We start from the raw sequence: 10,617 nt of genomic DNA, 5'->3' as shown, positions 1-10,617 counted from the left end.
CTCAAGCGAGTCTCCTGCCTCAGCCTCCCAAGTAGCTGGGACTACAGGCACCCGCCACAACGCCTGGCCATTTTTTGGTTGCAGCCATCGTTGTTTGGCGGGCCCGGGCTGGGGATTCGAACCCGCCACCTTGGGTGTACGTGGCTGGTGCCTTAGCCGCTTGAGCCACAGGCGCTGAGCCTCAAGTGATTTTTCTGGCCTCAGCCTCCCAAGTAGCTGGGAGTATAGGCACCTGCCACACCTGGTAAATTGGAATTTCCAAATGTGACTTCTCATGTTCCAACAGCTGGAGTGGGTCATTCTCCTCCCCCTGTTGCTTTTTCCTACAGCTCTCCTGATCTCAGTCCCAGAGCATGGGAGCAGCTGAGGAGCACAGCATTGTGTAATTACCTCTGTTTTGTTCCTGTTCAGCCAGTTTGCAATGTAACCTGTTTCTCCTTGAATGATGGGCTGCCCCCTGGTAGAAATCATACCAGAATGGGTCTCATTAAAATGTCTGATAAATGATTAACGTTCCTTGTGGAATTACTATTCACAGAATGTAAATCCAGGTCCTTGACTGAGTAGAAACTTACACTGTTCTGATGGAGAAGGGCAGGATAGTCCAGAGGCCTGCCCTACCCTAGCAGAGACTGAAGAGAACATCCTGCTCAGACCCCTAAAGTATAACTGGCTCTTTGCCTAACCTTTATCACCAGGCTAACCTGAATATTTCCTTACCTTAGAACTTTCTTTGGGACTGGACTATAATTCATAAAACTTGGTAGCCCTTGGTTTCTCCATTTTTAGTTTTTTGGTTTCAGAGTCTTTCTCCTATCCCAAATACACTACAGCCTGTAAATATGCTAGGATAGGTCTTTAAAACAATAAAACCTTCCCTCTGCCCCCATCTCCTATTTTTAGCTAAATTTCCTGAAGCAGTAGCCTATGTTCACTGTATCCATTTCTGCTCTTTAGCTTATTGCAGTATTATTAGTAGCAACTTGATGGAGCTTTTACAATGTGTTAAGCACTTTATATATATTCCAATCTTATGTTTACAAGAACCCCATAAAGTAGGTGTTAGGAGGTAACACTTCCTTGGGTCTCATGCTCCCTGGTATCTTGCTGAATATGTCAAAAATGCAAAGCCTTGCCCTCAACAAATTCCCAGATGAGCCTGTTCACAGACTTACAGCCCCCTGAATGAAGGATGGCCCTGGTGTCCCTGTAAAAGGACCATACCATGGGGCAAAAACATATGCAAAAGCATATGCCTAATCTTTTCCAGATGTACTTGCAGCGTGTGTTGCACTGGAGACTAGGTATCATGCATTGGAGAAGGTGAAGAAACTAGAATTTTCAAGTATTACTAGACATTGGATCTACACTGATTCTAATTCTAGGAGATCCAAAATGTCACTGTAGGCTGGGCACAATGGCTCATACCCGTAATCCTAGCACTTTGGGAGGCCAAGGTGGGAGGCCCCTTGAGGTCAAGAGTAGGAGACCACCCTGAGCAACACAGTGAGCCCCCATCTCTACAAAAGCTAGAAAAATTATTACATATGGGGGTGGTGGTGCATGCCTATAGTTCCAGTTACTTGGGAGGCTGAGGCAGGAGGATTGGTCAAGCCCAGGAATTTGAGATTGCAGGGAACTACAACACAGTTGGGCTCTAACCTGGACAAAAGAGCAAGACCCCATCTCTAAAAAAAAAAAAAAAAAAAAAAAAATCACTGTGGTTCCCCAGGTACAGTGCACTCATGGAGATCAGGTGTAGGAATGGGAACAGGTTAACTCAGCAGGTGTAAATTCCTGAAATCCTACACATTCCAAAGAAAGCTCATCTTTAGGACTGGTATGGCATATTCCTGGGATATAACTACTTAATTCTTGGAATATTCTATTTTATTAGTGTTTTGGCATCCTGGAGGTCTTGGGCCATGCCATACCAGTTGGCCCAGGTAAGTTTATTCTAACAATGTGGTTTATGGTTAACAGCAGTTTTCTCTCTGGGAGGCTGGGTTCTAAGTAGCTGAGGTCAGTCATATTGGTACTCCAAATCTATGTCACTGACCCCCAATAAAAACTTTGGACACTAAGTCTTGGGTAAACGTTCCTGGTTGCAAATAGTTGGCACACATCACAAATCATTATGAACAGGATTAAGCACATCTCTGTACAACTTCACTGAGAGTGGATATCTGAAATTTTGTGCCTGGTTTCTTCAGGATTTTGCCCCATGTACTTTTTTCCTTTTGCTGATTTTAATCTGGATCCTTTTACTGTAATAAACTATAACTGTGAGTATAGCAAAAAATTAAATTAAGGCTGGGCATGGTGGCTCATGCCTGTAATCCTAGCACTCTGGGAGGCAGAGGCAAGTGGATTGCGCTGAGCTCAGAGCTTGGAGACCAACCTGAGCCAGAGTGAGACCCTGTCTCTTAACAAAAAAAAAAAAAAGCAAAGCTGGGTGGCGCCTGTGGCTCAGTGGGTAGGGCACCAGCCCCATAAACCCAGGGTGGCAGGTTTGAACCAGGCCCCGGCCAAACTACAACAAAAAAATAGCTGGGCATTGTGGCAGGCACCTGTAGTCCCAGCCACTCGGGAAGCTGAGGCAGGAGAATTGCCTAACCCCAGGAGTTGGAGATTGCTGTGAGCTGTGACATCACAGCACTCTATCAAAGGCGATAAAGTGAGACTTTCTCTAAAAAAATAATAAATAAATGAAAATTTAAAAAAGCCCTAGCCACTTTTTACCCAGGCCATTTTTCAGGCTTGTGTCTGAAGCAACCAACCATTGAGAGAGAGGTAATATCTTCATCTGGGACAAAAAGTACCTTGCCAACTATTTACTGTAAAACAGCAAGTTCCCCAAGCTAATTGTTCTTACCTTATATCACAACTTATGTGCCTCTCCATCTGGGGCCCCTCCCATGTTGCTCCTGTAGGACCCAAAAGGAACCAGTGCCTACATGCTCATGCTGCTTGTTGTGCTATGAATAATAAAGTTTTTGTCTCTAACCCAGGAATCTTGTTTTCTCCTGAATCCACGAAATAGTAACAGACTATTACCTTGTAAGCAGGGCAGCCTCAAATTCCAGACCCAACAGTAGGTATTATCTCCCTTTAACAGATGAGGAAACTAAAGCCCAGTGATGTTAAATTACTTGCCCAGGATCACATATTGCACCAGTAATATTGAGAGCCAGTACTCCAAGTTATGTCTGACTCCAAAGCCTTTAAGATGACCAATAATCTAGTTAACAAACCAATACTTCAGCTTTTATTTTATTTACCTTAATTTTCTTTTTATTTTTCTTGAGACAGTATCTCACTTTGTCACCCTTGGTAGAGTGCTGTGTTGTCACAGCTCACAGCAACCTCAAACTCTTGGGCTCAAGTGATTCTCTTGCCTCAGCCTCCCAAGTAGCTAGGACTACAGGCGCCTACCACAATGCCTGGCTATTTTTTTGAGATGGGGTCTCATTCTTGCTTTGGCTGGTCTTGAACCCCTGAGCTCAGGCAATCCACCCACCTCGGCCTCCCATTACCTTAATTTTCCTGTTGAACTCTCTTGTAACTTACCTTTCATATCCTACATCAGTGGTTCTTCCTAATGCTGCAACCCTTTAATACAGTTCATGTTGTGGTGACGCCCAACCACAAAATTTTTTTTGTTGCTGTAGCATTCTTCTAGTCTTCCTGGTATCTCTAGAGGCGTCTTCTACTGTGTACATGTGGAAATTCTTTCCCAGTATTTCTTGGGACATTTATGTTTTTCCAAATCCCAAGAATAATCAGTCAAGAAACTGGGAAAATGCATATTCCTGTGAAAATTAAATTTTAACAATCAATATAGCATAGTTACTAGTTCAAAGAATATCATTGAAAGCAAGATGAGGAAATGCTGATACACAGAAGTTAAAGTTAATGTCAATATCTCTGGGAAAAAGACAGGAGTGTCTAAAAGAAAAGATGTTCACAACATGAGCAGGAGTCTTACTTATATAAATAGCTGTTCCCAACTTACAAATCTTGTGGGCCTGGCCCTATCTGCTGCTAACCCACAAGTCATTCTTGCAAATAAAATATGATCACAGAATAGTTCGTATAAATTCTATGAGTGGTGGTAAAGAAATTTGCTTTGGAAATAAGTTGGTTTTTAAAAATTACAATGGAGGTTGCCAATACTCTGATTTTTGTGTGTGATAAATTATATGTAAACTTTACTATTTAACCATTTTTAAGTGAACAAGTTAGTGGCATTAGGCAGATTCATGTTGTATAACTGTCACCACTATTTACACAACTTTTTCATTACAGGCAGTCCCTGAGTTACAAACATATGACTTATTTACAATTCACACTTATGAATGGAGGCTATTACAGGTAATAGGTAAATGTACCTTTCTAACTTAACATACAAACAAAACTTGAGAACAGACCTACAGAACCACAGAACCTATCTTGTTAGTAATCCAGGGAATGCCTATATTCCAAAAAGCAACTCTGTTCCCACTAAATATTAACTTTTTTAATTTTTTTTGAGACAGGGTCTTGCTCTGTCATCTGGGCTAGAGTGCAGTACCATCATCATAGTTCACTGCAACCTCAAAATTCTTGGGCCAAGAATTTTGGGAATTTTTGGCCAAATGAGTCTCCTGCCTTGGCCTCCCAAAGTGCTATAGGATTATAGGAGTGAGCCTTCGTGCCTGGCAGGATCTACCTACCTTTTCCTCATCCCTAGTAATCTTTTTTTTTGAGACAGAGCCTCAAGCTGTCCCCCTGGGTAGAGTGCCATGGCTTCACAGCTCACAGCAACCTCCAACTCCTGGGCTCAAGCGAGTCTCCTGCCTCAGCCTCCCAAGTAGCTGGGACCACAGGCGCCCGCCACAACGCCCGGCTATTTTTTGGTTGCAGCCGTCATTGTTGTTTGGCAGGTCTGGGCTGGATTCGAACCCGCCACCTTAGGTGTATGTGGCTGGCGCCTTAGCCGCTTGAGCCACAGGCGCCCAGCCATCCCTAGTAATCTTTAATCTACTTCCTATCTCTATGAATTTGCCTCTTATGGATGTTTCGTATAAGTAGAATCATATAGCATCTGTCCTTTTGTGTCTAGTTTTTATCACTTACCATGTTGTAGCATGTACCAGAATTTAATTCCTATTGATGATTTTTTAATATTAACATTGTATGTACATATCACATTTTGTTTATCTATTCATCAACTTGAATACTTATGGACATTTAATGTTGTTCTCACCTTTTTTTTCTCTCCTCCTCCTCCACCCGAGACAGTCCCAAGCTGTCGCCCTGGGTAGAGTGCTCTGGTATCACCGCTCACAGCAACCTCAAACTCTTGAGCTTAAGTGGTTCTCTTGCTTCAGCCTCCCAAGTAGTTGGGACCACAGGTGCTGCCACAACATCTGGCTTTTTTGTTGCAGTTGTCATCATTTTTAGGTGGCCCAAGCTGGGTTTGAACCCACCAGGCATTGTGGCCGACACCTGTAGTCTCAGCTATTCAGGAAGCTGAGGTAAGAGAATCGCCTAAGCCCAGGAGTTGGAGGTTGTTGTGAGCTGTGACGCCATAGCACTCTACCGAGGATGATAAAGTGAGATTATCTCTAAAAAACAAAACTCTCTTAAAAAAAAAGACTGTCTCTGTTTTCTGAGACAATGTCTCAAGCTGTCGCCCTGGGTGGAGTGCCGTGGTGTCACAACTCACAACAACCTCAAACTCCTGGGCCCAAGCGATTCTCTTGCCTCCATTTCCCAAGTAGCTGTGACTATAGGCGCCTGCCACAACACCCAGCTATTTTTTTGGACTGGGCTGGATTTGAGCTTGCCAGCTCTGGTGTATGTGGCTGGTGCCCTAGCCACCTGAGCTACAGGTGCCAAGCCAAAACAAACAAACAAACAAAACTTTTAATGATATATTTGAGTATATTTTATGGTAGTCAATGATAAAATAGACCAGTGTCTATATATATATTTTACATATTCATGACATATCTTTTCCTTAATTTTTTCAATATTTCTAGGCTACATTGATCTGCTGTTTTGTTTTTGAGACAGTCTCACTATGTCACCCTCGGTAGTGTGCCGTGGCATCACAGCTCACAGCAACCTCAAACTCTTGGGCTGAAGCAATTCTCTTGTCTCAGCCTCCCAAATAGCTGGGTCTACAGGCGCCTGCCACAACACCCAGCTATTTTTTGTTGTAGTTGTCATTGTTGCTTTAGCTGGTCCAGGCTGGGTTTGAACCCACCTGCTTCCGTGTATGTGGCTGGCGCCATAGCCACTATGGTACAGGTACGGAGCCTTTTTTTTTTTTTTTGAAACAGAGTCTATGTTGCCCTCAATAGAGTGCTGTTAAGTCACAACTCACAGGAACCTCAAACTCTTGGGCTTAAGCAATTCTCTTGCCTTAGTCTCCTGAGTAGCTAGTACTACAGGTGCCCACCACAACGCCCGGCTATTTTGTTGTTGTTCTTGTTGTTGTTGTTGTAGTTGTCATTGTTGTTTGGCAGGACAGGGCTGGGTTCAAAACTGCCAGCCCCAGTGTATGTGGCCAGTGCCCTAGCCGCTGAGCCTTAGGCACTGTGCTGGTTCATTTGTTTTTTCAAATTGTCACAAATCTCAAAAAAAATCTTCCAATACATTTATTGAAAAAAATATTTTTCAATTAAATAAGTGGACCTGTTTAGTTCAAACCCATGTTAAAGGGTCAATTGTATTTCTATTTTTTTTTTTTGTAGAGACAGTCTCACTTTATCGCCCTTGGTAGAGTGCCCGTGGCATCACACAGCTCACAGCAACCTCTAACTCCTGGGCTTAAACGATTCTCTTGCCTCAGCCTCCCGAGTAGCTGGGACTACAGGCACCTGACACAACACCTGGCTATTTTTTGGTTGCAGTTCGGCCAGGGCCAGGTTTGAACCTGCCACCCTCGGTATATGGGGCTGGCGCCCTACTCACTGAGCCACAGGTGCCACCCTTTTATTTCTTTTTTTTAGAGACAGTCTTACTTTGTCCCCCTCGGTAGAGTGCTGGGGCATTGCAGCTCCCAGCAACCTCCAGCTCTTGGGCTTAGGTGATTCTCTTGCCTTAGCCTCCCAGGTAGCTGGGACTACAGGCGCCCACCAAAACGCCCAGCTGTTTTTTTGTTGCAGTTTGGTCAGGACCGGGTTTGAACCCTCCACCTCAGTATATGGGGCCCTACTCACTGAGCCATGGGCGCTACCCATGGTCAATTGTATTTCTAAAGATCTGGCTGCATTTGTTGGGTGTGGTGGTTCACACCTATAAGTTAGGACTCTGGGAGGTTTAGGCAGATGGATTACTTAAGCTCAGGAGTTCAAGCCCAGCTTGAACAAGAGCAAGACCTTGTTTCTAAAAAATAGGCAGGCATTGTGGCAGATACCTATAGTCCCAGCTACTTGGGAGGCTAAGGCAAGTGAATTGCTTGAGCCCAGGAGTTTGAGGTTGCTGTAAGTTATTATTCCATGGTACTCTACCTAGGGCAACAAACTGAGACTGTCTCAAAACAAACAAACAAAAGATACATATACTTCTACATACATAAACTATGTCAGGAAAGATAAAAGAAACTATGTCTCAGTGGATAGGGCACCAGCCAGATACACCACGGCTGTAACAACTACAACCAAAAAATAGCCAGGCGTTGTGGCGGGTACCTGTAGTCCCAGCTACTTGGGAGGCTGAGGCAAAAGAACTGTTTAAGCCCAAGAATTGGAGGTTGCTGTGATCTCTGATGGCACAGCACAACGGCGACATAGTGAGACTCAGTCTCAAAAAAACCCCAACTATGTCAGGAAGAAGACTTTTAAATTGAAGCATAATATACATAAAGATAGACTCTCATAATGTCCAGCTCAATAAATTTTCTTTTGTTGTTGTTGTTGTTGTCTTTGTCATTATTTTTAGCAGGCCCAGACCAGGTTCAAACCTACCAGCCTCAAACCTGGAGCCCTAACCGCTGAGCTATGGGCACCAAGCCCAGCTCAATAAATTTTCAAATGGAACGTATCTGAGTAACCATCATCTAGATGAAGAAACAGAATATTGGGGCCAGGAGAGTAGCTCGCCCTTGTAGTCCTAGCACTTTGGGAGGCCAATGTGGGAGACAGCCTGAGCTCAAGAGTTCCAGACCAGCTTGAGCAAGAGTTAAACCTTGTCTCGGCTCGGCGCCTATAGCTCAACTGGCTAAGGCGCCAGCCACGTACACCTAAGGTAGCGGGTTCGAATCCCCAGCCCGGACCTGCCAAACAACAATGACGGCTGCAACCAAAAAATAGCCGGGCGTTGTGGCGGGCGCCTGTGGTCCCAGCTACTTGGGAGGCAGAGGCAGGAGACTCGCTTGAGCCCAGGAGTTGGAGGTTGCTGTGAGCTGTAATGCCACGGCACTCTGCCCAGGGGGACAGCTTGAGGCTCTGTCTCAAAAAAAAAAAAAAAAAAAAAGAGTTAAACCTTGTCTCTACTAAAAATAGAAAAACTACCTGGGTGTAGTGGCACACCCCTGTAGTTGTAGCTATGGGGGAGGCTGAGGCAAGAGGATTGCTCAAGCCCAAGAGTTTGAGATTGCTGTGAACTATGATGCTATGACACTTTATCCAGGGCTACAAAGTGAGAGACTGCCATAAAAAAAAAACAAACAAAAAAGAAACAGAATATTATCAGCATCCTAGAAGCATTAGAGTAATCCACCATCCTGATTTTTTTTTTTTTAAATACAAGAGTCTCGTTCAGTCACCCTGGGGTTGAGTACCATGGTGTCATAGCTCAAAGCAACCTCAAACTCTTGAGTGTAAGTGATTCTCTTGCCTCAGCCTCCCAAGTAGCTAGCACTACAGAGAACTGCCACAATGCCTGGCTATTTTTAGAGACAGGGTCTTGCTCTTGTCCAGGTGGTCTTGAAATCCTGAGCTCAAGCGATCTGCCCACCTCAGCCTCTTAGAGTGCTAGGATTACTGGCATGAGCCACCGTGCCCGGTGTACCAGCCTGACTTTTTTTTTCTTGCAGCTTTGGGCTGAGGCTGGGTTCGAACCTATTACCTCCGGCATATGGGGCTGGCGCCCTACTGAGCCACAGGTGCCGCCTTACCATCCTGATTTTTAATAGCTCGGATTAGGTTTGCTTATTTTTATATTTTATATAAATGAAATCATACTTTTTCTTCAGTTTCCAGTTTTTTGTGTTCTGGGGAGTAGAGGAGCCATGAATACACAGAACTGTAACATTCACTAGTCTCTCAATGGGAATCAAGGTCAAGGTACTAACTGTTTTCAGTCCAGAACATAGTTCAGAGACAGAGGAGATCTAGACCCACTCTTGGGGTACTCATTCTCATAGGTTTCGCTCCTGAAGAACATGTGGTCAGTACTGGGGGTGCCCAGATGTGTTTTCTTTATTTTTAGAGATAGCATCTTTCTATGTTGCCCAGGCCAGTCTTGAATTCCTGGCCTCAAGTAATCCTCCTGCCCCAGCTTCCTAAAGTGCAAGGATTCTGGGTATGAGCCACGGCACATGGCCCCAGAGGTGTTCTAAATTCATTCTTATTCTCAGGATCCTCACCTTTATGAGTCTTCCTCAGGAGCTTTTCTATCAGTTCTTCCTCCTGCTAGAGATCAAAGCTCGAATTTCCATTTTTGAGTTTTTCCTGCAGCCACAGGGCCTAAAGAATAGACACTAACTCTGCACTGCTGGAATTCATGTGAATCAAGAAGTCCCAGAGTATGGAAAAGTGTTTGCTCCTCTGTGCTTCTGGCAATCTCTTGGAATCATATACTACATACTATTTTGTGACTAGCTTCTTTTGCTCCAAGATTCATCTATATTATACATGTAGTATATTCTGGATCATTTATTCTCATTTCTGAATAGAATTCCATTTAGTGAATATCCTGTAATTTATTGATCCATTTACAGTTATGGAGTTTCCAGTTTTTGACTATGCAACTAGTGCTGCTGAGAACATCTGAGTACAGGTCTTAGAGTAAACATATGCATTTCTGTTGCGTACACACATAGGAATGGAATACCTGGGTCATAGGGTATGAATTTATTCCAACTTCAGTGGATAGTGTTAGTTTTTCTAAGTGGTTGCACCAACTTATACATCAGTACCATAAGTGTCCAATACTTGAGAAACTTACTTTTGAATTTGGTTATATTATGAAATAGAATGCAAATTCATGTGAGCTTTAAACTTATGTCCCCAAAATGATTTCACTGTGGGGATAGACAGCTCTTTGTTACACATCTAGAACTTTCCTCCACTGCTTCTATGAATACTTGGTAGTAAAGTATTGGGTGGGGAGAAAACAGTCTTAAGAGATGATCAGGGCCGCCAGTGGGAGCTCACGCTTGTAATCTCACCACTCTGGGGGGCCCAGGCAGGCGGATCACCTGAACTCAGGAGTTGAAGACTAGCTCCAGCTCCAGTGAGAGATGGCCTCTAAAAATAGGCTGGCGCCTGTAGTCTCAGGTACTTGGAGGCGGAGGCAAGAGAATCGCTTGAGCCCAGGAGTCTGAGGTTGCTGTGAGCTATGACGCCAGAGCATTCTACCAGGGAAGACAAAGTAAGACTGTGCAAAAACTGCAAAAAAAAA

Source organism: Otolemur garnettii, unplaced genomic scaffold (genome assembly GCF_000181295.1).
Source record: "Otolemur garnettii isolate 467f Iridium unplaced genomic scaffold, OtoGar3 scaffold00096, whole genome shotgun sequence".
NCBI classification, from domain to species: Eukaryota; Metazoa; Chordata; class Mammalia; order Primates; family Galagidae; genus Otolemur; species Otolemur garnettii.
This window is presented reverse-complemented; position numbering follows the sequence as displayed.